Source organism: Haliotis rufescens, unplaced genomic scaffold (genome assembly GCF_023055435.1).
Source record: "Haliotis rufescens isolate VD_foot unplaced genomic scaffold, xgHalRufe1.0.p SCAF_120, whole genome shotgun sequence".
Classification (NCBI taxonomy): Eukaryota; Metazoa; Mollusca; class Gastropoda; order Lepetellida; family Haliotidae; genus Haliotis; species Haliotis rufescens.
Genome location: NW_025963803.1, coordinates 708,504 through 716,154, shown reverse-complemented (window position 1 = coordinate 716,154; position 7,651 = coordinate 708,504).

Sequence of the window (7,651 nt, the reverse complement as noted above, 5' to 3'; positions counted from 1 at the left end):
CTTAAGAAAAAAGAAAATATTTTTTTGTTTATTTGCTACATATGCATCAAATATCATACTGAATTTACTTGTATTACTTTACGTAATTGCAGAGTGAAATGGTATTTTAACAAGATTAGGCAAACATAGAATCAGTTAGTTATAACTTATTGAAATAGGCCAAAGTAAAGTTTGGCACAAAGCATAATGGTTACAAGAAACATATAATAAGATCAACAACATATTGCAATGAATTGATTTTAAGGTGAATGGGATTGTTCGCAACCCATAACATATGGACATCTAAAATACCTTATAGGGTATATTGAAAAAGAAGTAAGGCGTTAGCCCGCATTCTAACATCTGTGCTGCTTACACTGAAACCAAATTGGTCTGGTGTTTTACCTCAAGTGACAAAGATAAAGAGTGAGTGAGTGAGTGAGTGGGTTTAACGCTGCTTTTAACAATATACCAGTTATATCACGGCGTGTCAGCTTAATGTTGGAGGAAAACCCGAAGCGATGCAGGTCTCAGACGTTAACCACTTCGGTGAAACCAACGAACACGGGTATGGTGCTGACAAACCTAGAAACATAATTGGGGCGAACCGGGATTCGAACCCACAATCATAGGTTTCTGGCGTGCCCAAGGGATGCAACTCTGCACAGCGAATTGCGGCGCCTTAGACGACTGGGCCACCCGTGCCCCTACAAAGATAAACAGCAAGATTAAATCTAAAAAGAATCATCCCAAAGCAGTTGAATGGTTCACTGAAGCTCAAGATCCTGACATCATCGGCAATGCCTTTTCTGTCAAAGGCATTGCAGTTTTCCATCAGCACAAAATACAAAAGACGACAAGTACAATATTAACCAATGCAAATCCCTCAAATATGAAACAGTAACACAATATGTAAATCTTTTTCGATCCGAGGGAAACTAAATGTCTTCACAGCTTTGTTTATATCATCATAATCCGTTCACATAATCCGAACTGAAAAAATAAGAAATCATTATAAAACATAAAACAGACATTGACAGCTTCAAAAATCTTCCTTTTGCATCATCGCCTGCCCTTTCTTTTTCCAAATGTCTTCCTTCCTCCTCCTCCTCCTCTTCCTCCTCCTCTTCATCGCAACAGCTTCAAATTCAAAATGAATGTCTCACCCTTGAAACTGAAAAGTTAACAAAAAGAATACAAGGAACTTAGATTTTATTTCCTTAACTGCCGTAGAAATCCTTGAAGAAAACAGCCAGCAAAAATGAGTGAGTGAGTGAGTAAGTATGGTTTTACGCCGCTTTTAGCAATATTCCAGCAATATCACGGCGGGGGACACCAGAAATGGGCTTCACACATTGTACCCATGTCGGGAATCGAACCCGGGTCTTCGGCGTGACGAGCGAACGCTTTAACCACTAGGCTACCCGACCGCCCCCAGCAAAAATGAACCATGTCCAATCTGGAAAACAAGATTTTATAGCTTAAAAACATATATTCCGCTTGTCAAAAACAAATTGATTCTCTAAATACAAGGCTTTCTACAAATGAAAAACAACTCATATAATTAAATCCCCAAAACTTACAGCGCACTGTTTAAAAGGAAGGATTCAACAATCACTTTTTAGCTTTTAGCAATAAGAAAGATTATTTCTGAAAAATTAATTTGACAACTGCTCTGGACAATCAAGAAGAAAATATATCATTAAAAAAAAAAAGTGGAGGAAATTGCCAATCTAAATAAAAAAGTCAGTAAACTTCAACACCATTGTTCAGTTAAAAATGAAAAAAATCTTACTTCTTCGCGCTCAAGATGAAGCAGTAGCTCATACACACACAAAAAAACAGATAAAACAATTACTCAACTAATGAATGAAGTTGGCAGTGCCCGAAAGGAATCCTACAATCTCGACTTCATCAATGATGGCATCTATAGTGATAATTTAAGAGCAGTTATCAACTTATCATGCACCTTGGAGCAAATGGCGACCCGTTGGTTGGTTTGTTGTTAAACGCCACACTCAGGAATACCCTTGAAGAGCTGGGGTAGAATAGGTCTTCAGCAACTAACAAGACTTTCCTTGTTGTAAGAGGCGACTAACGGGATCGGGTGGTCAGGCTCGCTGACTTGGTTGATGCCTGTCATCGTATCCCAATTGCGTGGATCGGTGGTGATGTCAATCACTGATTGTCTGGGCCAGACTCGATTGTTTACAGACTGACGTCATTTAGCTGGAATATTGCCGAGTGCAGCATTCAACAACAAAATAACAAATAAATGGTGTCAGTTCATACTACATGGCTGATACAATTAAAACCGTACTTAGAGGCCTGGCCAATATTGACACCCCAAAACTACCTTGTCATGCAACAATTTGCAATATTCTTAAAGAAGCCAACCTTGTTGGAAAATTGCAAGTTGCTGACGTATTGCTGAATCACCCCAACAGCTGTTTGCATGTTGATGGCACGAGTGATTCCCAGCGTCATTTCTACGGGTATCAAGTGTCCACCTCATCTCTGCCCAGCATGGCCATGTGTATGGTTGAAACTGTATGTGGTAACACAACAACTATTTAAAAATAGTGACAAATAGTGATCATGACAGATCAGCATATTTTGAACAAAGTTTTAAGAAGAAATTAGACAGACCATCTTGTCAAAATCGGAAAATACCTGGATTGTAATGACGGATATTGAAAAAAGCCCAAACCGTCGATGTCAGTCAATGGTTTTGACATTTACATGTTCTTTTAGGTCTGGCCGATTCAGCATCTCTTGCCATTTCACAATATGAAAAAAATCTAACTGACGATGGAAATCGCAACACTTTGACAAGATCTTTCAGCCTGGACAAAATACATGATAGCAGTAATAGCCATGTTGAGAAAGTCACCCGTTTTGTATCATCCCTCAACACGACCCGTGAAGGTCCAGGTAAGAATAGGTCTTCAGCAAACCCCTGCTTGCCGTAAAACGTGACTATGCTGTCGTAAAAGGCGACTAACGGGATCGGGTGGTCAGGCTCACTGACTTGGTTGATGCATGTCATCGATCCCAATTGGGTGGGTCGATGCTCATGATGTCAATCGCTGGATTGTCTGGTCCAGACTCGATTATTTACAGACCGCCGTCATATAGCTGGAATATTGCTGAGTGCGGCGTAAAACAACAAACCAACCGTGCAAGCACGTAAAAGGCGACTGTGCTTGCTGAGGTGCTGCGTAAAACAACAAACTAACCAACAAACTCATCCTGCTGCTGGACTTTCTGCCGACTTCATTTCCTTTATGAAAACAAACAACCTTCCAACCTGTTTAAACAGTTTACTCGTTTCAACATCACTTTTCATAATGCCGCAGCAACAACCCACCATGAACATCACCTTACGCAGTTCCTGGTCAGTATCACTCATGAAAATCTCCTCATCAAAGCCGTCAAAGATCTATCCTATGACATCATCCTCACTGAAGTACGTGCTCTTACCTTTTTCAAGAATATATATATCAAACCCATTTTACAATCTCATTTTAAGTCAAAACACAGCAAATCATATCCTTAATCTCAATCCCCATTTTCCTCAAACGCAGCAATACTTACAGCAAATTTCAGAAAATCTATCTCAGATCTTACAACCTGATTTCATCGTGTGGCCATCTTTTCAGAAACCAAATCCCTCTTCCGAAAACAATCCCTATATAGATCTCACTTTAGAATGTCTTGGACTCATCTGTACATATGCTCTCATCACTCGTCGTTGCTAATCAATTGCCATCAGTTGGCAGTTACGGCCATATGTTAAACAACTAACATATGCTCTCATTGATTTCACTCGTCTTGTTGCCAATCAATTGCCATCAGGATGTCATGCAGATGATACTCATCAACTCCGAACAGTCATCATCTGTATCAAAATCCAACAGTATTGGAGAAAGCCAATATGCTCTTCTCAAACATTTGAGGCGTTTCAAGCCAAATGTCAGCACTCCCCACCTGGAGGTGAGGTGAAATGGGGTTTAACGTCGCGTCAAAGCTTATTGCACTTATATAGCGACGTGCATGCACCATCTTTTAACATCTTTTGGTATGTTGCGGCCGGGTGGACGCACTACCACTAGACCACGGAGGCGGTCTCTCCCCACCTGAAAGCCACCATCAAAGAACTCTGAGATAACAAGACCATCAAGATTGCCCCTGCTGACATGGGCAAGGGCAGTCATCATGGACAATGTCCACTTCTGGTCATGAGCTGGTCAACAACATCCTCCAAGACCCCACCACCTACTCAAGAAGGACCCACCTTGAAGCCACCATCCTTTGGGTGTACAACAAACCATACGCTTTGCTATAGTCTCTCTCTCCTGAAGATCGCCTGCAAATGAAGGATTTTCAACTCGTCTGGCAGCAACGTCGTCAGAACCTTTATAAGCAGAGGTTACAACGACTTCAGGAAAGGATGAAGCTGAGACAAATCGAGAACAATGCAGACAAACGTTTGGAAGCCACATTTGGAAGCCACGTTTGGAAGCCACGCAGTGTGTAGCCACCCAAGGAGACCACTGCAGTACCCCAGATGATGTTGATGCTGTCATTGCCAAGAACGAAATAGAGCAAGTAGCCTTTCTCTCTTCACAAATAATATTCCATCGTGATGTCAAGCCCAAAGGAGTTCCACGAAAAACCTCTGCAAAAAAACACATTTTAAAAGTCCATTCTGAAAATGTGTATTCTCTACGTCTACTGTTGTGTCACCACATACATGCCAAAGAAAATTAATGTTACCAAGCGATCCATTCTGCGCACCTTGGACAAATCTAATAATTGTCAAGGTGCTAACAAAAGAATAAAATTAATTTCTGAAATGCCCAACCCTGTTGGCCAAAAATAACGCCACAGGTTTCAGTCAAGTTCCGGGAAAAGCTACAGGTGGTACAGAAGTACTGTACTCCAGGCCAGAGCTCCAGGTGCAATGCCATCCTATGCAGATGATGATCAGTCTGATTGATGCAAGGAATAACATGCTCTTTGACATTAAATACGATGGGTATGAAGACATCAGCTCCATTCTTATATTTGATTCTTAATAGGTAACACTCTAATGACATTAAACTTGCACGTAGTGGCATCATCCTGTTCTGTGGTGTTGGATTACACAAAGCATTGTTGGCAGTGGTACTTTTCTTCCCCAAACCCAATTCTCCTCATCAGCAAAACAACGCTCCAATGTAATGCGAAATATTTGGTGAAGGATATTCAATTATTACTTTGCACATTTTTGGTGAAGCACATTAATAACGTCATTGGACATGTTCAATTTAGCACCGGTTATGTTGGCTGAGGTGATTTATACTGCACACACATTGGATATGAATGTTTGGTTATCATTTAACGTATCCACACACATTATTATACATGTCATATGTCATACACAATGCCAGAATAGGTCTACAGCTAAACTCATGTTAGTTTACACACGTGTAAGTATATTGATTGTGAATATGCAAAATGTTGGTTGGTTTGTTGTTTAACGCCGCACTCAGCAATATTCTAGCTATATGACGGCGGTCTGTAAATAATCGAGTCTGGACCAGACAATCCAGTGATTGATATCATGAGCATCGATCCACGCAATTGGTTGGTTGGTTTGTTGTTTAACGCCGCTCTCAGCAATATTCCAGCTATATGACGGCGGTCTGTAAATAATCGAGTCTGGACCAGACAATCCATTGATTGATATCATGAGCATCGATCCACGCAATTGGTTGGTTGGTTTGTTGTTTAACGCCGCTCTCAGCAATATTCCAGCTATATGACGGCGGTCTGTAAATAATCGAGTCTGGACCAGACAATCTAGTGATCAATTGGGATCGATGACATGTATCAACCAAGTCAGCGAGCCTGACCACCCGATCCCGTTAGTCGCCTATTACGACAAGCATGGGTTGCTGAAGACCTATTCTTCCCTGGATCTTCACAGGGGAGACAAGCATGGGATCCTGAAGACCTATTCTACCCTGGATCTTCACAGAGGAGACAAGCATGGGATCCTAAAGACCTATTCTACCCTGGATCTTCACAGGGGAGACAAGCATGGGATCCTGACGACCTACTCTACCCTGGATCTTCACAGGGGAGACAAGCATGGGATCCTGACGACCCATTCTACCCTGGATCTTCACAGGGGAGACAAGCATGGGATGCTGAAGACCTATTCTACCCTGGATCTTCACAGGGGAGACAAGCATGGGATACTGAAGACCTACTCTACCCTGCATCTTTACAGGGGAGACAAGCATGGGTTGCTGAAGACCTATTCTTCCCTGGATCTTCACAGGGGAGACAAGCATGGGATCCTGAAGACCTATTCTACCCTGGATCTTCACAGGGGAGACAAGCATGGGATCCTGAAGACCTATTCTACCCTGGATCTTCACAGAGGAGACAAGCAAGGGATCCTGACGACCTATTCTACCCTAGATCTTCACAGGGGAGACAAGCATGGGATGCTGAAGACCTATTCCACCCTGGATTTTCACAGGGGAGACAAGCATGGGATCCTGAAGACCTATTCTACCCTGGATCTTTACGGGTCACGGTATTGTGTCTACTTTGTCATCTGTCAACTTCTAAGTTATGCCTATCAAACAATTCATCCACAATCATATCATGTATACCATCAACGTTTTCCTAAGTGGTTGCACCTGGAGGTCTTCCTAATCTTGGACCACCATCGAGGCATCTCTTCCCGTCTTGAACTCCGATGTCCACCTCTTAGCGGTAGCAAAGGAAGGGGCATCATTCCTAAAGGTGACACCGTGTCCGCATGCACGGCTATTGGCGTTCACAGCGACGTGGCCATTTTCACGGACAGAGACCACCTAGCCACTATGACTCTTGAAGAAATCTGCTCCCTGGTTATGTATTTGACTCAAGTGCAGCCTTTAAGCATGGGAATATATTTTACTTAATACATGCAAATTGGGTGTTCTACACATCCTTCGTAGCGACTTCGGCTGAGAAGTTTTCAGCAAACACTCGATCAATATTAGATATTCAGCTAAGCGTACGTAAAATACGCTTCATGGACATCTGTATCACTCATTAATGCAACACGATCTTATGATTACAGAAAATTTGATATTACTAATTTGGTGCACAGATGATATTCTGCACAAGGGATCAATGGTGCGGTTTACGTCTTGGGATGTTACCATTTTCATCGTGCGCAGTGAGTGAGTTGATATTCGGCGTTGTTTCGTGTTTAAATAGAATGTTTGCAAAACTAAATTTGTAAATAAGCAATAATATTAATTAATATAACATCCGGCCATTAAATGGTATACGAGACTCTAAAATGGACGTGTATACATCGGAGCAACAAACAAATGGTCATTAGCAGGTATAATATAGGATTGAGTACTCTCTGAGAGGTCCGGGGTAGAACAGGTCTTCAGCAACCCATGCTTGCCGTAAAGGGCAACTATGCTTGCCTGAAAACGCGACTAACGGAATCGGGTGGTCAGGCTCGCCGACTTGGTTGATGCATGTCATCGTATCCCAATTGAGTGCAGTGTTTGTGTGTTTGTTGTTTAACGCCGCACTCAGCAATACTCCAGCTATATGACGGCGGTCTGTAAATATTCGAGTCTGGACCAGACAGTCCAGTGATTGATAT